The 24,831-nt window shown below is 44.0% G+C and overlaps 1 protein-coding gene across 1 annotated transcript in view; it reads right to left on the bottom strand.

Annotated features, from left to right (window-relative positions):
* LOC127582053 (protein crumbs homolog 1-like) overlaps positions 1–24,831 on the bottom strand; it is a 131,427-nt gene that overhangs the window by 88,365 nt on the left and 18,231 nt on the right. The window lies entirely within an intron of this gene.

Raw genomic sequence — 24,831 nt, 5'->3', positions numbered from 1 at the left:
TGATATGATAAGATATCTTTATTAATCACATGTACATTGAAACACACAGTAAAATATATCTTTTTGCGTAGAGTGTTCTGGGGGCGACCTACAAGTGTCGCCACGCTTCCAGCACCAACATAGCACACCCACAACTTCCTAACCCGTACATCTTTGGAATGTGGGAAGAAACTGGAGCGCCTGGAGGAAACCCACGCAGACACGGGAAGAATGTACAAACCCCTTAAAGACAGTGGCCAGAATTGAACCCGGGTCGCTAGCGCTGTAATAATGTCATGCTGACCACTACACTACCGTGTCCGAATATTGGTCCAATATTTAACTATTGTTCCTTTTCCCGTTAAAATCAGGGAACTGGGATACATCCTATCATGTAGAGCATCAAACCTAAACTCAGCTATCAATACTGGCGAGCGTTTAGGTTGGTGGACCAGTCAGGTGTTCTGGTGGGCTGGCGCATCTGATTCCAGTGCTGAAGCACGTGTGAGGGCAAATCCCGAGTGTGATCTACCACTGCCACCACCTGCCCTCCCAGAAACAGAATGACAACCTGTGAACCAAATCATGAAGTGTGAAAGGTCAGCAGGTCAGCAGAGATCTTCCACAACCTTTCAGAAAGTCCCAAAATACTTTGCAGTCATGGAGGTACGTTTGACATTTGATAATGATGTGATAACCTGGTTTTGGGAATGTTGATTTTGAGATAAATATTAGCCGATACACTGGAATGATTCTCCTGATGACTTCCCAAAGGGTTATGGAAATCATGGATGCAGTCATGGTATCCTTTATGTTTACCTGAGAGAACAGAGGGGACTTTGAACGTAAGAACTAGGAACGAGAAGAGGCCCCTGATACTTCCAGCCTTCTGCTCTATTCATTAAGATCATGGCTAATCTTCTCCATCACCATTATCCCCATATCCCTTGATTCCCTTAATGTCCAGAGCTCTATCATTCTGTGTTTGAATGTACTGAAGGATGCCCCACACATCTCCAAGGGCAGAGAATTCCAAAGGTTCACCACAACCTGAGTGAAGAAATGTCTCCTCATCTCAGTCATCTACCCCTTACTCTGAAACTGTGCCCCTGTATCCTGGACTCCCCAGTCAGGAGAAACACCCTCCAGACATACAGCCTGTCATGCCCTTTAAGAAATTAATTTCAGTGAGATCTCCTCTCTTTCTTCTAAATTCTAGAGACCAGTCCCACACTCAACCTCACATGGCAACCCACCATCCCTGGAATCAATTTAACAAATCTTCACTGCTCCAAGTCAAGTACATCCTTTCTTAGGTAAGGAGACAAAAATCATTCAAACTACTCCGGGGGGGGGGGGGGTGGATGGTGTTATCAAACCCCAGTGCAATTGCAATGAGATTTACATCTTCAAATCCTCTCAGAATTGAGGCTGTCATTTCATTTGTCCTAATCATTTGCTGCAGTGCATGTTCACCTTCAACCACGTGTGGACAAGCACAGCCAGGTCCCTTTGAACATGATTGCTGCCCAATCCCTCACCGTTTAACAAATATTCCACTTTTCTATTGTGTGCATTAAAGTGGATCACCTCGCATTTTTGTACATTATATTCCATCTGCCACATTCTGTTCACTCACCATGTGAAGCCTCTTTACGTCCTCCTCGGTACTTACGTCCCACTGGTTTAGTCTTGTCAGCAAACTTGGAAATGTGATACTTGGTCCCTCTGCCAAATCATTGATGTAGATTGTGTAAAGTCCACTGGTCAGCCTGCCAGTCTGAGAACAACCTGTTTACTACCACTTTTTGCTTTCCATCCTACAATCAATTCTCAGTCCATGTCAGTACATTACCTCCAACTCCACATGATCTATCCTTGTTGACAAACTTCTTGTGTGGGACTTGATCAAACATCTTCTCAAAATCCAAATACACCACATCTACTGGTTCTCCCTTATCTATTCTACTTGTTACATCCTCAAAGAATGGGGTTTTCAACCCCATTCTCCCGATTTCTCCCCATAACCCTTAACCCCCTTACTAATCAAGAACCTATCAATCTCTGCCTTAAATACACCCAATGACTTGGCCTCCACAGCCGTCTGTGGCAACGAATTCCACAGATTCACCACCTTCTGGCTGAAGAAATTCCTCCTCATCTCATTTCTAAAGGGATGTCCCTTTATTCTGAGGCTGTACCCTCAGATCCTAGACTTTCCTACTAATGGAGACATACTCTCTGATTGCATCATGGTCTGGTACGGCAATTTGAATCTGCAGGAACATAAGAAGCTTCAGAGAGTAGTGGACTCTGCCCATTATATCACCAGCACATCCCTCCCCACCATCGGGAGTATCTACACGAGGCGCTGCCTCAAGATGGCCACATCCATCATCAAAGATCCCCACCATCTGGGCCATGCCATCTTCTCGCAGCTCCCATCGGGCAGGAGGTACAGAAGCCTGAAATCCCACACCACCAGGCTCAAGAACAGCTACTTCCCTTCAACCATTCGGTTCTTGAACCAACCGGCACAACCATAATCACTACCTCAGTATAGCAACACTATGACCACTTTGATCACTTTGCACTAAAATAGACTTTGTTTTAATTGTGTTCTTTCTTCTAAAAATTGTATATAATTTATGTTTAATTTCAGTTTTTCTTGTGAATGCCTCTTATCTGATACTCTGTGTCTGTGAAGCTGCTGCAAGTAAGTTTTTCATTGCACCTGTGCACACATGGACTTGTGCATCTGACAATAAACTCGACTTTGACTTGATGAATGGAAATATCTTCACTCAAAGGGCGGTGTACCTTTGGAGTTCTCTACCCCAATGGCAATGGAGGTTCAGGATTCAAAACATCGGTCAATGGATTTCTGGATATCGAGGGACCCAGTGGATGTGAGGACAGTGCAGGGAAACAGTGCTGAGGTAAAAGGCCAGTCACAACCTTATTAAAGAGCAGAGCAAGGGGCAGGGGATGATTGGATTCTTCCTGTTCGTTGTGTTCATATCTTCTAATGTAGAAAATGGAAATTAAAACCAAAATAATTTGAATGTTGGTAGTTACAGTGTAGGTGTTAGTGCCTTCAACACCCAGCTCCAAAATAATCACCTCTTCACTGCTCTGAAAAGACGTGCATTTTTATAGCACCTTTCACAATGTTCCAAAGTGCTGTACAGCTTATGAACTAAACAAGAAGGGCAGTCACATTATAATATGGCAAATGCAGCAGACAGTTTGTGTACAGCAAGCTACCACAAAGTGATAAGGACAGAAATCTTGTTGATTGAGAGGTAAATATTGGCCAGGGCACTGTGGCTAATTCGCACGCTTCTCTGCAAAATAACGCAATGGCATCTTTGATGTCCACCCAAGGGAGAAGATAAGACGTCTGTTACAGAAGCTTCTGACTGTGCAGCACACCCCCGATCCTGGGCTGGGGGGTGGTCAGCTGAGGTTTTGGTACTCGAGCCTCTGGAGGGAACCTGTCATCCTCTGACCCAGTGACTCACAGCCAACACTGGCATAACTTCAATAAACCCCTGCTCACAAGAGGGTTGTCAACTGATGAGCTTCAGTGTGGCCTCCTGAGGAGAACAAACTCTGCTCCTGTGTGGTCAGTTCCAGAAGCTGTCCAACTTGGCACCTGAAAACAGTTTAATGTATGAACGCTTTCAGAAGGATCCCTTGGGGTTCACTATTATTCGTTAGATTATCCAACAATTACTGCCAAAATAATACTGTTGGAATGCAAAGCAATCCATTTTGCAGGTGATAAAAGAGCTGGAAATCTGGCTGCCAAGAGTGCTTTGAATACATAAAATACCATCTTCATCATGCATCTGTAATGCAAACATGAGCCAGTTCTGTCCTTTAAGTAACGGGAGATAATGAAAATGCACAAACTGTGATTACGTGTTAAAATTCCTTTATTGTGTCCCAATCTGTTCAACAAGCCAGAGCGCTTAAGTAATGTGGCAACGCATTTAAAAAATACGGACATCTTTCCTCCATTGCTCCAATTTCATACTTATATTGTCCCTTGTGTCAGCTTGTACCAGATAGAACGCTGGCAAATGAGGCCAGTTTATTCTTATTTCTGTCAAATAAGCTCCAGAGAGTTGCAGGAGAGATGTGGCAGTGAGGGGGTCCATGTAGGAAGGATCATTACAAATTGTTCCTTGTGTATTTGTGTCTGCATGTATGTGCTCGCCTTGCATAAAATACATAGAAAAGTATGAAATGGCAACATTATTTAATTATTTTTATGTGAACATTCTAATATACATTTTGCAAAGCGCCTGTGAAAGCAGGAATATCTGAAAATAAGGGGAAACTGTGTACACCCAAATAATGCAGTAAATGGTCGCCCAGCTATATGATTAAGCTGGAGAGGGTACAGAAAAGATGCACCAGGACGTTGGCTTGAATTATAAGGAGAGACTGGGACTGTTTTCCCTGGAGCGAAGGAGGCTGAGGGGGTGACCTTATAGAGGTTCATAAAATAATAAGGGGCATAGATAAGGTGGAAGGTCACAGTCTTTTCCTCAGGGTAGGGGAGTCTAGAACTAGAGGGCAGATGTATTCTGGAACTTCCCACATTAAACCTCGTTGAAACAACATTGAGGATTCTCACCAGAGAGAAAAAAAATACTTCATATAAATAATGATCTGGACATTCATATGGGATTGAGGTTGGGTTTAAGGTGAGAGGGGAGAGATCTAAAAGGGACCCGAGGGGCAAGTTTTTCACAGAGAGGGTGGAGGGAATATGGGAAACGAGCTCCCAGGGGGGAGGTTTAGAGGTGGGTACAATTAGAATGTTTAAAATACTTTTGGACCAGTACGTGGATAGGAAAGGTTTTGAGGGATATGGGTCAAACGTTGATAAATGGGCAGGCACAGTGGTGTAGCGGTTAGCGTAATGCTATTACAGCGCCAGAGACCTGGATTCAATTCCAGCCGCTGTCTGTAAGGAGTTTGTACGTTCTCCCCGTGTCTGCATGGGTTTCCTCCGGGTGCTCCAGTTTCCTCCCACATTGCAAAGATGTACAGGTTAGGAAATTGTGCGCGTGCTATGTTGGCGCCGGAAGCGTGGCGACACTTGCGGGCGGCCCCCAGGACACTACGCAAAAGATGCATTTCATTGTGTGTTTCGATATAATATGTGACTAATAAAGAAATCTTATCTTATCTTCGTAAAATGGGACTAGCCCAGGAAGACGCCTTGGTCGACATGGACGAGTTCCATGCTGTATGATTCTATGACTTCAAGTGCTATAGAGTAACTAAATCCATCACTCACTGCAAACCAAGTCCAAAAGCGTCCAAGCAACAGCAGCAAAACTGTCGGTCTTGGCCAACTATACAGCAAGGTGGGCAGCGGCCTTCGGATTTCCTTCCACACGAATCCAATCTCAGTTGTTGACATTGGATCCATCAGGGATTTCAGTGAGGAAGTGGGAACCAGGGCTAAGTGCGCAAAGCACACATTACAGACTCATCAGACAATTCTAGGCCTATTCTCCTGTGGATGTGAGTGGAAAGAAATGTTTGAAGGAATCTTGGGGAAAACCATGTTCAGTAAAAAGGACTTCCAGGTGGATTATTAGTTTAAACAGGCTCTGTAATATCTCCAAGAATTCTTTAAAAATCCATAATGGATTAGTAATTTAGATTTTCAAGGTGTTTAGGTGTGTATGCAAGTGTTTAAAATCAGTTTTTTAAAAAATCGAATAAATATTTTTGGAGTTTTAAAAATTATTTTTTGTCCTTTTTCTCCTTTAGAAGTTTTCTAATGTTTCTGAAACCTGGCATATTAATCAGAGTGCTTTAAAAAGATTTAAATCTTTGACAATTCCTACCAAGTCTCATAGCATGGCTTAGCATTAATATTTTTTCTCATCTGTGTGGCCATCGTGTGATGCACCTTTTAAACCTCAGACTCTAGGGACATGCAAGGCCACGCCACAGGAAGTGGACATCAAGACGTGCCCGATTGTTGCAGAATAAAGGGTTTGCTTTTAAAGTCGAAGGAAGAAATTTGAAGACTGGTCTCAGAAGGATTTTTGGACCAAGAGTTGCAGAGACATGGTCTGTATTTTCCATCTGTTGAGTTTTTGGATGGTGTTTACTGTCCAGAAATTTCAGAGGTTGTGTAGGCTGGACATCCCTGTTCCAAGGTGAGTTGAAATTTGGTGCCTTCTGTATCCAACCTGTGGCCTTAGCAAGAGTGATTCTCTCAGTAATTCTCTCTAAAATAGTGGAAAGTAGTCAGTAAAACAAACCAGCAACAAGGCTACTTTATTAGAGTCATAGAGCAATACAGCTAGGATACAGGCCCTTCGGCCCAACCAGTCCATGCCAACCATGTTGTCAAACTAGCTAATCCCAATTTCCTGCATTTAGCCCATATCCCCCCAAGCCCCGCCCCTCCATGTACCTATCCAAGTGCTTCTTAAATGATACCATTGTACCTGCCTCCCCCATTTCTTCTGGCAGCTCGTTCCACACACTCACCACCCTCTGCGTGAAAAAGTTCCCCTCAGGCCCCTTTTAAATCTTTCCCCTCTCACCCTAAACCTGTGCTCCCTAGTTTTGGACTCCCCTATCCTGGGGAAAAGACTGTTACCATCCACCTTATCGATGCCTCTCATAATTTTAAACATTTCTATAAGGTCGCCCCTCATTCTCCTACATTCCAAGGAATAAAGACCCAGCCTGTCCAACCTCTCCCTATAACTCAGGACCTCGAGTCCTGGCAACATCCTCGTAAATCCTCCCTGCACTCTTTCCAGTTTAACCACGTCTTTCCTATAACAGGGTGATCAAAACTATACACAGTACTCCAAGTGTGGCCTCACCAACAACTTATACAATGATTAAATTTAAAAAAAAGCCATGACACACTTCCACAGAGGCAGACAGACTCTGGAATTTCCCACATTAAACCTTGTTACAACAACATTGAGGATTCTCACTAGAAAAATAACACTGATTTTTATTTCATATAAGTAATGATCTGGACATCCGTACGGGATTGAGATAAAAGAAGCATTTAAAAGTTAATAGGTTTTATTATTTTAAGAAAGGTTGGGTCATTGGGTGTGACTTTGAGAAGTCCAACCTGTGGTGAAGGCTCATTGATACGATTTGGTGCATCAGTGATAGGACACAGGTCATTTTCCAAGAGGCAGTCCTTTGAGGATGTGTGAATAACACATGCCCGGCCTTTCACAGTGAGGTGACTCAAGCACTTGGAGAGGATCCCGTGCTGAAATTCGTGGCTGTCCAGGAAAGGCGGAGGGAATGAACACTTGAGATGTGGGTGTGAATAGTTCCGACTGTCCTCCACCCACACGTGACAGGACCTTTGTATTGAAGGACCCATCCTGGTGCAGCTTGGAGCCATCACTTTGCAGCAAGTTCTCAACGGAGAATGGGAGAAAAGTAGGCACAATCTCCTCTCGTAGGTCAGCGGTCCGTGCAGACGGCTCACATTGATGGGCCATTTCATTTTCAGTATGTTTGGTTGTGATATATTGTGCCCTGTGCACCCAAGTCCAAATCATTAATGTATCATTGGAGATAGAAGCAGGACTAGCCCCTCATGCTTACCCCACCTTTCAATAAGATCATGAACACAGAACATAGAACTTAGAACATAGAACAGGCCCTTTGGCCCACAATGTCTACACCAAACACAAAGTCAAATTGAAATAAATCTCTTCTGCCTGCACATGATCCATATCCCTCCATTTCCTGCATATTCATGTGTCTGTCTAATAGCCTCTTAAACACCACTATAAGATAAGACAAGATAAGATTTCTTTATTAGTCACATGTACGTTGAAACACACCGTGAAATGCATCTTTTGCGTAGAGTGTTCTGGGGGCAGCCCGCAAGTGTCGCCACGCTTCTGGCACCAACATAGCATGCCCACAACTTCCTAACCTGTCCATCTTTGGAATGTGGGAGGAAACCAGAGCACCCGGAGGAAACCCACGCAGACACGGGGAGAACGTACAAACTCCTTTCAGACAGTGGCAGGAATTGAACCCGGGTCGCTGGTGCTGTAATAGCGTTACACTAACCACTACACTACCGTGTTTCCACCACCAACTCCAGCAGCTCACTCCAGGCACCCTCCGCTCTCTGTGTAAAAATCTTGCCCCGCACATCTCCTTTAAACTCTCCTCCTCTTGCCTTAAACGCATGTCCTCTAGTATTTGACTTTTCTACCCTGGGAAACAGATTCTGACTGTCTCCCCTATCTATGCCTCTCATAATTCTATCGGGTCTCCCCTCAGCCTCTGATGCTCCATAGAAAACAATCAAAGTTTATCCAGCTTCTCCTTGTAGCACATGCCCTCTAATCCAGGCAGCATCCTGGTGAACCTCTTCTGCACCCTCTCCAAAGCGTCCATCCACATCCTTCCTGTAATGGGGTGACCAGAACTGTACACAATGCTCCAAATGTGGCCTAACCACAGTATTATATAGACTGATCTTTTACCTCAGTGCCACTTTCCTGAACTATATATCCCTTGATTCTCTTAACATCTGAAAACCTATCAAAATCGGCCTCAGATATACCCAGCAGCCCTCTTGGGTAGAGGATTCCACAAGTTCATCATCCTCTGAGTGAATGCATTTCTTCTGCTGTCAATTCTGAATGTCTGATGTTTTTTTGAGACTGTGACCCCAGGATCCTGCCTTCTCAGCCAGAGGGATCATCATGCTTGTACCTATCCTGCCAAGCCCCATAAGGGTATTGAGTGTTTCAATGAGATCCCCTCTCATTCTTCTGAACTGAAGAGATTATGGACCCTATCTGCTTAATTCCCCCACTGTGCGAATCAATCTGGCGAATCTTTGGCATACTCCCTCTATCACAAGTATCTCCTTCCTTAGATAGGGAGACCAGGCCTGTACGCAATATTCCAGCTGCAGCTCTTTGCTATTTCAATAAGATTATTGCAGCTTAAGTCAATGACAACACCAGAGAGAAGACCTGTCTGACTACCAGGTGACTTGGTAGATGGGCACGATATGGCAGTGTGGGACATGGTTTGACCTTAACCACAGGCCACATGTTGTCAAAGCAAAGAGCCCTTTGGAATAGACTTCTGACAAGAATCATGGAATCACGCAGAACAGAAACAGGCCCTTCGGCCTATCTCTTCCATGCCAACAATGATGCCTAGCTATGCTAATCCCATTTGACTGCATTAGGCCTGTATCCCTCTGCACTTTTCCTATCAAAGTATCTGTCCAAACACCTTTTAAATGTTATTGTATCTGCCTCCACCACCTCCTCTGGCAGCTTGTTCCAGGTAACCACCACACCCTGTGTGAAAATCTTGCCCCTCAGATTTCCTTTAAATTTCAGTAACAGATGCTTTAATAGAAAGCATCCTAACCGGATGCATTGCGGCTTGGTAGGGCAACTGCTCTGCCCGTGACCGCAAGAAACTGCAGGGAGTTGTGGACACAGCTCAGCACATCACAGAAACCAGCCTCCCGTCCGTGGACTCTGTCTACACTTCTCGCCGCCTCAGTAAAGACCCCACCCACCTTGGACATTCTCTCTTCTCCCCCCTCCCATCGAGCGGAAGATACAAAAACCTGAAAGCACGTACCATCAGGCCCAAGGACTGCTTCTATCCCGCTGTTATAAGACTATTAAACGGTTCCCCAGTACGATAACATGGTACAATCTACCTCGTTATGACCTTGCACCTTATTGTCTGCCTGCACTGCACTTCATAACTGTAACACTTTATTCTGTATTCTGTTATTGCTTTTCCCTTGTACTACCTCAGTGCACTGATGTGATGAGATGATCTGTATGAATGGCATGCAGAACAAAGTTTTTCACTGTACCTCGGTACATGTGACAATAATAAACTGATTTACCAATTTACCAATTTAAATTTCTCCCTGCTCACCTTAAACCTGTGCTCTTTAGTTTTAGACTACACTGCCTTGGGAAAGAACTCTTTATGATATAGAGTCATAGAGTAATACAGCACAGAAACAGGCCCTTCGGCCCAACGGGTCCATGCTGACCACAGCATCCTCCCTGCTAGTCCCAGTTGCCCGCGTTTGCCCCATAACCCTACAAGCCCCTCCCTCCATGTACCCATCCAAATGCCTCTTAACTGTTCCAATTGTACCCGCCTCGACCACTTCCTCTGGCAGCTCGTTCCATGGACTCACTACCATCTTTATAAAGAAGTTACCTCTCAGGTCTCTTTTAAATCCCTCCCCTCTTATCTTGTCTCTGTGCCCTCTAGTTATGGACTCCCCAACCCTGGGGAAAAGACTATGACCGTCCACCTTATCCACACCCCTCATGATTATATAAACTTCTATGAGGTCAGCCCTCATCTCCGATGCTCCAAGGAATAAAGATCCAGTGTGGCCAACCTCTTCCCATAACTCAGGCCCTCAATTCCAGGCAGCATCCTCGTAAATCTCTTCTGCACCCTCTCCAGCTTGACGATGCCTTTCCTATAACAGGGAGACCAGAACTGTACACAATACTCCAAGTGTGGCCTCACCAACAACTTATATAACTGCAACATAATGTCCCTACTCCTAAACTCAGTGCCCTGACTGATGAAGGCCAACGTGCTAAATGTCTTCTTCTCCACCCTGTCAACTTGCGTGGCCCCTTTCAGCAAACTGTGCACTTGTACTCCCAGGTCCGTCTGTTCCACAACAGTCGTCAGTGCCCTGTCATTCACTGTACAAGTCCTACCCTGGTCTGAATGTCCAAAATGCGTCACCTCACACTTACCTAAGTTGAAATCCATTTGCCATTCCTCAGCCCATCTCCCTAACTGATCAAGATCTCTTTGCAATTCATTGTAACTGGCTTCACTGTCAACAAGACTCCCTAATATAGATATCTATACCCCTCATAATTTTATAAACCTCTGTAAGATCACCCCTCAGCCTCCTATGTTCCAGTGAGGATAAACCCTGCCTATCCATTCTCTCCTTATAACCACGGCCCTCCATTCCAGGCAACACTTTGGTGAATCTCTTCTGCACTCTCTCTATTGCTACCACATCTTTCCTGTTGTGTGGTGACCAGAACTGTACACAGTACTCCAAGTTCCAACTGGTTGAATAATGTAAGCAATAAGTTGCTAGCAAACCCGGGTTGACTATGTAAAAAGTTGATGATTACTGTGCGGGCAATTGTCATTGAATAAATAAGGGAAGATCAAAGGGTTTTCAAGTAGCAGACCATTCTGCATGGAGCCAGTCTTGGGGAGGGTCAGGGTAATGTTGGTGGGGGTACTGGCAGTGTAACTCATTAATGATCATCTGCTTGACCGTTACAATTATCTACAGGCTTCCCTGATCTTCCGCCCAATTTCCCATCCCCTGACCCCTCTGAACATCCCTTCCCACGGTCCTGCATTTGATACCAATCCCACACCTTCCCTTCCCGAGAAATCCACCACTGCACAATTTTCCCCGCCAGAGGTATCTCATGCACCCCAAGGGATACAAACAACTCCGAACTAGTCCTCACTAGAAACTTGGAAGCACTTTACAAACCTGCCTAAGCAACTACAAAGAAAACATTTGTTACCATCTCAGGCACCTAAATTAAATGTGCACTGTGCACAGCGTGGCCCAGAGCCCAAAGAAACAGGTCAAAAAATGTCACATCAGACACGCAGGTTGGCTGGTTTGCAGGTTGTTATCCAGAGGTTGACAGCTCGGTACAGGGAGCCGAAGATTCCCTCCAGCAAGAGAAGCACAAGCTGGAGAATGCAAACAAGAATGCAGAAAGTGGCTGTCTTTAGAATTTAAGTCAGCTTTCCCTCTTCTCTTCCTTTGGCTCATGCACAGCCTCTGGCTACAAACCAGCACAATCCAACTAGCCCCAGAAAAGTATTTGTTCTCCCTCCTTTCATTAATATTTTAAGTATCCGTTGTGTCAGTCAATATTTAAGAGGGTTGCAATTCCAATAGCTCTACCACTGCTGATGTGTAGAATGTAATATCACATCACGGAATCTTACTCACTGATGTGTAGAGACCATACAATCATTTCCTTTATTCTCAGAAGAATTTAATTTAGAGTTATTCCTCTATACATCATAAATAGAATTTTAAATTAGAGTTGGCTATTAGCAATTCAGTACTTCAGATCATACAAAGTAACCTCACACTTGGTCAGCCTTGCCCCTCCTGACACTTCTGCACACACTCTGCGTGTGTTTAAGTCATTTCTGCCATTTGACATTTTTATCAACCCTAAAGGATTTGTTTGGAGAAAGCTGAAGTGTAATCCTCTGAATCACCTGGGAAGAAACTGCCTGAAGTTTTTAATGATTGAAGATGTGCTCCCAGTATTGCAGGGTAGAAGTGAAAACTGGGAGATGGAGTGCTGAACACGGTGAGGGTGGAGGGAAAGGATTTGATACCACCTCCTCTCGCAGCATCCTGTGCTCCCTCAGTGCCACAGGTTCCGTGACAATCAGCTCACAGCTCAGGGCAGACCAACAACGTCCCTCATACACCTGAAAACGGCATCACAGGTAGACAGGATGGTGAAGAAGGTGTCTGTCACGTTGGCCTTCATCAAACAGGGCAATGAGTACAGGAGTAGGGACATTATGTTGCAGTTGTACAGGTCGTTAGTGAGACCACACCTGGACTATTGTGTACTGTTTTGGTCGCCCTGTTATAGGAAAGACATCACTAAAGTAGAAAAAGTGTAAAGAAGATATATGAGGATGCTTCCAGGACTCGAGGGTCTGAGTTATAGGGAGAGATTGAGCAGGTTAGGACTTTATTCCTTGGACAGTAGAAGGCTGAGGGGTGACCTTATCGAGGTGTATAAAATCATGAGGAGTATAGATAGGGTGAACACAGTCTTTTTCCTTGGGAAGGGGAATTAAAAACTAGAGGGCATAGGTTTAACGTGAGAGAGGAGAGATTTAAAAGGGACCCGAGGGGTAATTTCTTCACCCAGAGGGTGGTGCGTATATGGAAGGAGCTGCCACAGGGAGTGGTTGAGGCAGGTACAATAACAACATTCACAAGACATTTGAAGAAGTACACAGATAGGAAAGGTTCAGAGGCATATGGGCCAAATGCAGACAAATGGAACTGGCTTGGTGGGCATAGTCAGCATGGATGAGATGGGCTGAAGGGCCTGTTTCCATGCTGTATAACTCTATAACTCTATGACCTCCAACCCTCCAATTGACAAAAACAGCCCATGGAGAAAATTCTTAATTTTACCCTAAAGTTGGGATTGAAGTGCAGTGCCTCTCCCCAATTCACACAACCACTGGAGCTGTTCACCTCGGGAAAGATTAGGATTCAGTATCTGGGACCTGGCCTCATATTTGCTGCATCATTTGCCACAATTTCCCATTCGTTGGAGCCCTTTTTCTTCCTTCATTTGTGCGCAGGCAAAAAGACATCATTGAAGCAGAACCCATTAATGGTCAGAGAAACAAGGAATTTTGACCAATTAGTCTCGTGAGATCGACAAGCCCTTTCTGCTCTGTGACTCACTTTTATGGCAAATTACTCCCCTTGTTCTCATAATGAACAGATGCCTTCACTTCAGCTCTCACAACCACAAGAGCAGCGAGAGCATTACAGGGAAGAGCAGCATAGAATTGTTGCAGCACAGAAGGCCATTCAGTCCATCCTCTCCATGCCAGGCATAAATGAAGCTATTTGGGTTACCCCCATTTCCCACTCTCTATCTGTTGCCTCTCTCCAGTCTCAGGTGGGTACCTTTTACCTCTAAGGAGGGTTTCTGCCTCCACCACCTTTTCAGACAGTGAGTTCCTGACCCCAGCTACAAAAAAAACCCTCAATTACCTTCTAATCCTTCTACCAATTAAACTACAAGTATGTCCCACACTTGTGTGCCAAGGGAAATGGGTTGTTCCTGTTCACCCTGTCACAATCTCACATTACTTTGGGATTAACTCTCCCCTCAGCTTCCTATGTTCCAAAGAAAACAAGCCCAGCTTGGTCAGTGTCACATCAGAACAATAGTTCTCTGGTCCTGGTAACTTTTCTATATCTTCCCTGCATTGTTTTTTACCTCCAGGGTATCTGAGAGTCACTGCCTCATAGTCACCCAATTCCTCGATACAACTGTTCCCCTGAGATAGAAGTGTATCCTTGGGCCATCGTTGCCATGACTCAGTTACTGTCCCAAAGAGAAGAAATTCAAGGGAGGAAATAGCTTTTAATAAATTACCATACGTGTGGGAATAGGTGGGTTTGTATCATTTGAGCAAAAGGTGTTTGCTGTCCAAAATAGAAACATAGAACATAGAACATTACAGCACAGTACAGGCCCTTCGGCCCACAACGTTGTGCCGACATTTTATCCTGCTCTAAGATCTATCTAACCCTTCCCTCCCACATAGCCCCCCCCCATTTCTCTTAGAAAACCTACAGCCCTTTTGTCGTTTGCTGGAATTAACTTGCTGTTTCATCTGCCCAATATTAAATAATGTCGTCAGTTAAAGATGATCCAATCCAATTCTTCCTGCTTTGTAATCTGTGATTGGTTCATTATTGATTATGATGACTTTGATTATTTTGGCTGCTTTCCCGAGGCAGCTGGAACTGTAGACGGTAGACCGAGGTTTAACAGCCAGTTTGTGACTTTCAGTTGGTTCAGTGGAATGCTTTGGACCCCTGGTGACCTCCAATCCAAGATATAAATCTGTCAAGGGATTTCAAGGTGCCTTTCCACTTCTGAAACTGGTAGTTAAGATAGGATGACGCAACTTTGAAAATTTGCAGGCATTGGCTGTGTTTCAGTTAGGAACACTTGTATCCCTGAGACAAAATATTGTGGATTCAAATCACACGATTCTACACCAACACTCCAGCACAACTTTGAAGGAGTGCAATACTGAGGGAGTGCAGCACTGCCTCAGGGGCTGCCTTTCATTTAAGATGTTGACCTGAGGACCTGTCCATCAAACCTCTCAAGTAAATTTAAAAGATTCTTGGAGAAGAACAAGGGAGTTTTTCCTAATGTCCTGAGGCCTTCAGGAAACATCACAGATTATTTGTCTTCAACATATTGCTGTTTGTGGGAGCTCCCTGCAAATCGGCTGCCATGTTTCCTACTACAGTACTATACTTCAAAGCAATCCATTGGACCTAAAGTGCATTGAGGTGTCCTTAGGGGGATGTAGAAGTTGCTATAGAAATGCAAATCTTTCTTTCTAGAACCTATGAAGTCAGTTTTGAGTTGGGATCAATATAAAGATTTTTTTTAAAGAGCAGCATAAATTTAAATTTAAAGACAGAAACTGAATCTTCATCCACATCAAGGCTGAACACAAAACACATAACTTTGTAGCAGTCTCTTCTATAGATCAGCAGATTGAGAAGTTTTTCAGTGTAGAACCCATACAATGGATTGTGTCAGTATTCATGCATTCACTGAGGTGGAAATTACATTTTGTCATTCACAGGCACGTACTACCTGCCAACCAAGCTGCGTACCCCTGGCATTTCTGCATGTGTTTCAGTCTTGGTCTCACCAGCTAGTGATCTCAACAGCCCAGATCACCAAAGGGAGCCCTGTCGTGGAGAGAGGACTGGATCCTCGGTGGGAGATATCATTACAACCGAGGATCCAGCTGATCACCAATGTTTCATCAGATTTTCTGACTAATTCTGTTGTGGTTATGTCTTTTATCTTCCAATAGCATTTGAGACTCTGTCTACACTTCTCACTGCCTCGGTAAAGCAACCAACATAATCAAAGACCCTGCCCACCCAGTCATTCTCTCTTCTCCCCTTCCCATCGGGCGGAAGATGCAAAAGCCAGAAAGCACGTACCACCAGGCTGAAGGACAGTTTCTATCCCACTGTTATAGGACTGTTGTATGCTCCCATAGTGCGATAAGATGTACTCTTGACCTCAAATTTACCTCATTATGGTCCTTGCACCTTATTGTCTGCCTGCACTGCACTTTCTCTGTAACTGTAACACTTTATTCTACATTCTGTTGTACTACCTGAATGTACTGACTTGATGAAATAATCTGTGTGGATGGAATGCAGAGTAAAGTTTTTCACCATACCTCAGTACATGTGACAACAATAAACCAATTTACCAATTTAAATTTGCCAATTAGTTGTTTAATGTTGGGTTAATGATTTGTCAAAGCTGAGAATTGAGTGGTTTATATTGTGAACAATACACAGACGAATAACAAGTCATCAAAACCTAAATTAGAAATAGCTAGAAATCATGTTTCATTTCAATATTTTATGTTCTCTTGTTATTTTGATTGCTATGGAGAGTTTCCTTCAATTAGGGTGTGATGGTGCCTTAGTTAGGTTAGTGAGGAGCATTATGGTAATGGTTTCAGCAAAAAGTCAACGCCAATCCCACCATTGTAAGGAGGCAGTGATTAAATCAACTCATTTAATTTGTACTGTGAGCGTTAATAGTCCTGAAAAGTTGAGAAGAAAGGTAAATCACCAGGATGTCAACATTCATGGAAAGTTCTGGTGGAGAAGCCAATTCATTACACTTTCCATTTTCAACTTTGACTCACATACTTAATTAATTTGGGTTTTAATCAACTTAAATTGTGATTAGTTTTAGAACATCTAAGGTAGCTATGACTAACTCATCAACCACTCATGTTGACTGTTCAGATACTCCTCTGTGTATCCAGCTGTTCCCAATGGTTACTTGTTGGAGGTTTTCAAGGAACTTTCTGTCGATTATGTGGAGCTAATTACTTTCAGCTGCGGTGATCCCAGGCTTTCTCTGACTTCTTGGAAAGCCGGATGTGGATCGGTGTCCCATGCCTTCTGAAGTTCAGATTCCATGACCTGACTGACCAAATATAATGGCGTTGGTACTGACATATTTCCTGACATTCTGCACTGTCGCCTCCTTAAGTAACAGCAACACTTTGGAAGAATTAGTAAGGACAACTTGCTGAAGACCTTATGGGGTTATAGTATGTTCTTTTTTGGTGCTAGCTGATTTAATTACGTATTAATATTATGACCGACAAACTAATCCTCAGCCACAGTTCAAATAAATATTCACTAACTAAGAAGTTTTGTTCATTGAAAACCAGGTGTTTCCTCTTTAATGGTTAACAGAATAAGCAAAGCAGCCAGAAAATTCCAGGGGTTCTATTCCCAACTATTTTTCTGGGATCTTAAACTCCTCTGCTCTCAACGTAATGGTAACACCCATCCAGCAGGGGTTTGAGAGGTGAGTGAGCGGGAATCTCTCCTGTACAAGAGGGAGTTGCTGCTTTGGTACCCGACGCTCCAGAGGCTAGCATTCAGACATGCACACCCTCACAGGGAATGGACCAATCCACTGGTATCCTGGTCCCAAATGCAGAGACATCTCCCAGGCCTGACCGGATCCTCCCCTTAAGAGACAACATCAGAGCTAGCAGTAACGGCGGTGACCCAGCCTGATATGTCTCTCCTTTCCTTGAAGGTTTGGTGGGAGAGAGGCAGAAGCTTGTGGATTGGTGGGGCCGGTGCAGTTAAGGGACAGGAAAGTCAGATAACCCAACCCACCCAATCCTGAAGGTTTTAGTTCAAGCACCTGTGAGTTGTCCCAGAGTCCTACGATCAATAAAATGACATTCTGACATCAGTACCAACAGCAAATCCTGTCTACCTTCTCCAACCTGATGTTGTAAATGTTGTCTAGCTGCCTTTTGCAAAACTCCGTGGTCCATACACAGTGTCCTTACCCTTTGACATCTCAATAACTTTTGCCAGAAATTGAAGTTTCCCTGTCAAAAGAAGGACTTCCTCCGATCTAATCAACTTGTTTTTTTGTAGTTTCCCATCCCGTTCCAGCTGGTATAACTTTCCACCGACATCGCAGTTAAAGTCACAATAGATTCCCCCCAGGTTTAACCTTTGTTGGTTGAATCTGTCCCAAGAATCCCTCAGAGGTGTCAGTGTAGTGGCTCAACAGGAAAGTGGTGATGTGAAGCATCCCAAACAGAAGGTTAGGCTGGATGGTCCTTGTATCATCTTCAGTTTAAAAACAAACTTCCATGTCCATGCCTCGTTGAAAGTGGCAGAGCAAGCAGAGGAAACGAAAGGGGGATCCCAGGATCTTTGTAACAGAGGTACAGAGTCCAACCAGGACATTACTAAGCAGTTGTTCAGCCAGTGTAAAGGATTTCAGGAGGGTGCAGAGAGAGATTTATTGGAGTGATTCCAAGGATGAGGGACTTTAGTTCTGTGAATAGACTGTTGAAACTCAGGTTGTTCTCTTTATAGAGTTACACAGCACAGAAACAGGCCCTTCGGCCCAACGCATCCATGCCGACCAAGATGCCTATCTAATCTAGTCCTATTTGCCTGTGTTTGGCCCAAATCCCTCTAAACCTTTCCTCTCCACGAACCTGTCCAAACGTTGTAAGTGTATCTGCCTCTACCTCCTCCTCTGGCAGCTCCTCGGAACAGAGAAGGTTCTGTCGGGATTTGATCAAGGGATTTAAAACCATGAAGGATATGGACAAAGTAGACAGAGAGAAACTGTTGCATTAGTAGAGGGGTCAAGAACAGAGCATTTGGAGCAAAGGCAATTAGCAATAGATAACCTGAGGAGAAAAGGATTGTGCAAAGCGAGTGGCTGGGGTCTGGTTTGTGCTGCTGGGAGTGGAGAGAGACTGGTATTGGAATTGGTTTATTATTGTCACTTGTACCGAGCTACAGTGAAAAGCTTGTCTTGCATACTGTTCGTACAGATCAATTCATTACACAGTGCAGATACATTGAGTTAGTACAGAGTGCATTGAGGTAGTAGAGGGTAAAAACAATAACAGAGTACAGAGTAAAGTGTCACAGCTACAGGGAAGTGCAGTGCAGGTAGACAATAAGGAACAAGGTCAAACAAGGTGGAACGTGAGATCAAGAGTCCATCTCATCGTATAAGGCAACCGTTCAATAGTCTTATCACCGTAGGACAGAAGCTGTCCTTGAGCCTGGTGGTACGTGCCCTCAGGCTCCTGTAACTTCTGCCTGATAGGAGAGGAGAGAAGAGAGAACTGTAGTGATCAAAAGGAATATCTAAAAGGAAAGAATTTCCAACATTAAGGGGAGAGAGAGTAGGGAATGGGTGGCTGGGTTGCTCCTTCAAAGGGCTGGAGCTGGCATGGACTCAATGGGCCAAATGGCCTCCTTCCATTGCTGTGCTCTTCCGTGATGCTCGGTGAAAATGTTTAGCAGTCACAATCGGTTTTGGAATTAGCACTAGTGTTCAGGAAACTGCCTGCGTCAATATATGGCCACTTCTGACACCTAATGCTTACTGTCAAAGTTCAACAACACAGAAAACCCCTTGACTGGTACCCACCACCCACACTCCCTCCCTCCACCACTAGCACACTGGGGCTGCCACTGACAAAATGCTCTGCAATTTTTCTCCGACAGCACCTCCCAAACATGTCACCTCAACCATTGATAAGGACAAGGGCGGCAGGCATAGGAGAATACCACTCCCCTTTCTGCTAGGATATATATCTCTGTTCCTTTATCATTGCAGGGTCTAAATCCTGGAACCCCCCCTCCCTACAAGCTGTTGGGGATGGTGGGGAGAAACTTCACACATGGACTGCAGGGTTCAAGAAGGCAGCTCACCTTCAGCTTTTCATGGACACTTAAGAAATGGGCAATAACTGCTGGCTGTGCCTGTGATGTCCGTATTCTGTATACAAATGTGAAAAAACGAATATTGACCAGTTGGTTTAGAGCAACAACCCAGGGGCAGAATGCAGGAAATTGTTTAAAAAATATTCAGGTATCGAGTCCCTAATGTGCTACCCTCATAACACACTTTAAACAAATCTGTTTAATAATTTACAGACTGCACATCAAAGCTTCTCACGATTGAATGGCCAGTTTGTCAAGAGCTAGTTTGTCAAATGCACTCACCGTGGTTCTCAGCAGGCAGGGCTGAGTAGCAGAGAGGCCCGGATTTTTTATTAACTCAAAGAATATAATTAGCTCCTTTGAACCTCTCTCTCTGCTTCCTTGGATTTCCTGTACTAATTAAACCTTTCCCACCAAATCTCTCAATCTGCACCAGGTCTCTCTCATTTTCTCGGTGGAATATTTGATCCAACTATCTCCTTTCTCTTTTTTTAGATACTCACATGTGCAAAATCTTGCTGACTTTGATGAATCTAATTGAATTTTTTTTTTTCAAATTTGCAATTGTATGTTCAAAAGGAAATTATTTTGAATTTTGTCGTTGCACCTTGTCACATCCTGAGGTGCCATGAATTATTCTTGAAGTGCATGCATTTTTTCTCATTCCTGCCAGGTGCTACTTGCCTTTGGGGAGGGTGCGAGGTAGCGAGCAGAATGAATGTTTCGATCAGGTGCAGTGTAATATCGCAGCGGTACTGTACAGCAGATTCTGCTGCTGGGGCAGTTCAGCATCAAAGAGATGGAAATGCAACCAATGTTTGCATTACCTTTGCATCCACCTACATGGACAGTGGCTATTAGAGTCATAGAGTTATACTGCACGGAAACAGGCCTTTCGGCCCCACTCCTCTGTGCCAACCAAGTTGCCTGCCTAAGCTAGTCCCATTTGGACAGATATATGGATAGGAAATGTGTAGAAAGATATGCCTCTGGACAGATATAGGGATAGGAAAGGTTTAGAGAGATATGGGCCAAATTTGGGTACCCACCTCTACCACCTCCTCTGGTAGCTCGTTCCATGTACTCACCACCCTCTGGGTGATAAAGTTTCCCCTCAGGTCCCTTTTAAATCTTTCCCCTCTCACTTTAAACCTATGCCCTCTGGTTTTAGACTCCCCTCCCCTAGGAAAAAGACAGTTACCATCTGTTTTATCTGTGCCCCTCATGATTTTATAAACCTCTATACAGCCTCCTATGAGAAAAGTCCCAGCCTAGGAAGCCTCTCCTTATAACCCAAACCCTCCAGTCCCAGTAACATCCTTGTAAATCTTTTGGTATTGGTATTGAAATTGGTTTATTATTGACACTCATACCGAGGTACAGTGAAAAACCTGTCTTGCATACCATTCATACAGATCAATTCATTACACAGTGCATTGAGGTAGTACAGGGTAAAACAATAACAGAATACAGAGTAAAGTGTCACAGCTACAGAGAAGTGCAGTGCAGGCAGACAATAAGGTGCAAGGTCATAACAAGGTAGATTGTGAGGTCAAGAGTCCATCTCATCGTATAAGGTCGATGTCGTTCGGTAGTCTTATCACAATGGGATAGAAGCTGTCCTTGATCCTGGTGGTACGTACCCTCAGGCTCCTATATCTTCTGCCTGATGGGAGAGGGGAGAAGAGAGAATGTCCGGGGTGGGTCGGACCTTTGATTATGCTGGCTGCTTCACCAAGACAACGAGAGGTATAGACAGAGTCCATGGAAGGGAGGGTGGTTTCCGTGATGCGCTGGGCTGTGTCCATAACTTTCTGCAGTTTCTTGCAGTCCTGGGCAGAGCAGTTGCCGTATCAAGCTGTGATGCATCCAGATAGGATGCTTTCTATGGTGCATCGGTAAAAGTTGGTGTCAAAGGGGACATTTCTTGCACCTTCTCTGGTTTAATGTCCTCCTTTCTATAGCTGGGCGACCAGACCTACACACGGTACTCCAAATGTGGCCTTACCAATGTCTTGTACAGCTGTAACATGTCATCTCAACTCCTGTACTCAGTATCCTGACCAAAGAACGCAAGTGTGCCAAATACCTTCTTCACTACCTTGTCTACCTCTGGAAATGGTCCCTAGAAGTCGTGGTCCCACACATCTCTAAATTCCCTGCAGCTGGTAGAAAGCCAAGGCCACAAACTGGGGTGGGGTCTGGATCTCTCTCCTGCGCCTCCCTTCAACAAGTCCACTGTTAAAAATCCTTCGCTCTGAGTGGACTTGACAGAGTAGAAGGCAAACTGTGTGCCCAGGCTGAAGAGCAAAGGATAACGGATTGATAGGAGGAGAAACTTCTCTGGATGTCTCTCTCACCTGGCCATGGAGGGTCATCGCAAGTCTCAGGCCAAGAGATCTTTGGAGAAAAGGACATCAGGTGGGAAACTCGACAAGACACCGGGTCAGCCATCATCTTACTCAGTGGTGGAGTTGGTCAACGAGCTGAAGAACAATCTTCGTTCTTGAGTATTCTAATTCTAGCCTGCTCCAGGATATGTAATCACAGCTTCAATGAGACTCAAAAAACTAAATACCATCCAGCCTGCCTGTGCCTGTCTCCACGTCTGTCTCCTCTCTCATGTGGATACTCATATAGTTTATGTACCCTTCTCACCTATTGCAACTCTTCCTGTTCTCCAACCCAATTCCACTTGACCGGCTGAATTGGCACCTTCACAAATATTTCAAGGTGACAGGCAGTCCAACAAAATGGCTAACACAGAATTGGATATTTGAATTGGGTAAGCAGACATACATCCACTTACCATTCAAGGTGGCAAAGTGTCTACTTAAGGATGGAGAGGTTTTCTAGTTATATTTTTACAAGTTCCTCCACAGTATAATATTCTTCCTGGTGTCATTACTCAATTCATAATATTTGTCATCATCTATAGGATTTTAAATCTTTAAGTAATCGCTACCTCCCATTTAACATCTTCCACGGAGGCTGAAAAGGAACAGGTTTATACTTTTACAATGATGATAAACAGAGCCCAGATCAGCCTTGATCACAATGTCTTCCAGCTGCTAATTTGCAAGTAGCCAAACTATATCATAACTCACTTCAAAAGAATTATTCAATAACAATCCTGTTGCATATAAATGAGTTTTTCATATTACTGCCACAAAATTATCCACATAATCAAGAGCTATTTATATGTTAAGGGAATCAATGGAGTTAATGCAGGAAAGTCGTGCTAAAGTGAATGATTATCTATATTTTTACTGAATAGTGAAATAGGAGTGAGGGGCCAAATGGCCTTCTCCTTCTCTTACTACTTATTTAGTCATAGAGTCATACACTGCAGAAACAGGGCCTAACGTCCATATCGATCAAGATGCCTACATTTCCTATCCACATATAGACAGGTAATGTCTTTTAAACATTGTAACTGTACCTGCCTCTACCACTTCCTCTGGCAGCTCGTTCCATACACCCACCACCCTCTGTGGAAAAACTTGCCCCTCAGGTCCCCTTTAAATCTTTCCCCTCTCAGCTTAAACCAATGCCCTCCAGTTTTACACTTCACTACCCTGGGGGAAAGACTGTGACCACCCAATCTGGATTGATTTGTTTATTTTCTAATTTACACCTTATACAATAAAACACCTGAACATTCAAACAGGCTTTCCTGACCTGGCCTTTAACTTCAGGTCATTCATGAATTAATTAACGCACTATTTTTCTGGAGACAAACCTATTTCTATTTAATTGCAACTTGCAGAACGCACATTATATTTTCTCTCTCTCTCTCTCTCTCTCTCAGATTCATTCTTTGTTCCTTGTCTTCACATGTGTATAGTTGCCTAGAAATTTTTATACAGGGGTTTCCCTGTTCTCTGTCATATCTTTGCCAGCGGTGTGGCAAATGGCTGTTTGTTGTTTCCAACTGTTACATAAATCACGAAAAAAAGACAAACAAATGGTACAATGCTAAACTTAAGAGATGCCAGGCATCTGTGCAAACATTGATCAAATATGGTGCTGAGTAAATGTAACACCAGCAAAGATCGGCAAGTTTTTTTCTGTATACATGTTGCTTTGCTACATTTCTGTCATGTCATCGGGTCAGAAAGTTGGAACAACCAAGGATAAGTAGCCCTGAAAACTCTTATCTAAGACTCCCCAACAGTGACCGCTAAATGCAATTGGGTTGTCTGTAGTAGGAAAATATTTCCACGGTTTTCAAGTCAGTGTTAGCAGGTAAACTAAGTCCACGCACTCACCGCCTGCATTGAGCACATTCCCAAATTCATCAACCCAGCAACGTCATTTACTCGGGCGGCCTTTTGAAGCAAATATTAAGACCATGAATTTCACAAAAGGCCCAAGTCTGAGTTGCGTGCCTGGGTTTTATGTTGAAGTGATGACCAAGTATAATCCCGTCAAAAATGAGAGCTGATCCGAGCCAGCGCGGGTTTGCAGAGAATTACGTTTTAAGATGCAAAACGTAGACAGCTTCCTCAGAGAAACTATTGAGCTTAAAATTCTTGTAATACTTTCCATATTGTGCTCAATATTTAACAAAAACAAAACGTTTAAAAATCAATTCTTTGTACATTTTGGGCACATTTTGATACAACTCTGGAACGAGGTTGAGTTGTTTGCTCCCCAGTTCCTGACACATGAGACACAAGAGACTGCAGATGCTGGAATCTGGAGCAACACACAAACTGGCGGAGGAACTCAGTGGGTTGAGCAGATATGCAGAGGGAAATGGACAGTTGACGTTTCAGGTCGAGACCCATCATCTGGACTGGTGATGTCCTGTGCTGCTGCAAAAAAGCTAATTTTCATGGCATTTATACCCTCTGTGCGTATGCCGATGCCAGCAATAAGCTTGGACTTTTTGCTTCACTTCTGATACTTGAGCTTGTCAACCGAATGCATTGAGCTGTCCAGTTGAAACAATACTGGCCACTGTACTCATGCCGCTAGATATCACTCCTGCTGCAGCACAGACAAAATAGGAGTTGCAGTCCCTACTGCATTGAGTCTGCTCCCCCATGACATGGGAGATGTGCTGGCTAATGATGGACCTTAATTCTTCTGTTGCTTCCAAACTGAAATCAAGTGATGTGTGTAATCAGCAGTGACAAAGCCTTTCTTTATAA

The sequence above is a fragment of the Pristis pectinata genome, chromosome 23, assembly GCF_009764475.1.
Source record: "Pristis pectinata isolate sPriPec2 chromosome 23, sPriPec2.1.pri, whole genome shotgun sequence".
Classification (NCBI taxonomy): Eukaryota; Metazoa; Chordata; class Chondrichthyes; order Rhinopristiformes; family Pristidae; genus Pristis; species Pristis pectinata.
Note: the sequence above shows the minus strand (reverse complement) of the source record. Positions and strands in the feature narration are given on the sequence as shown.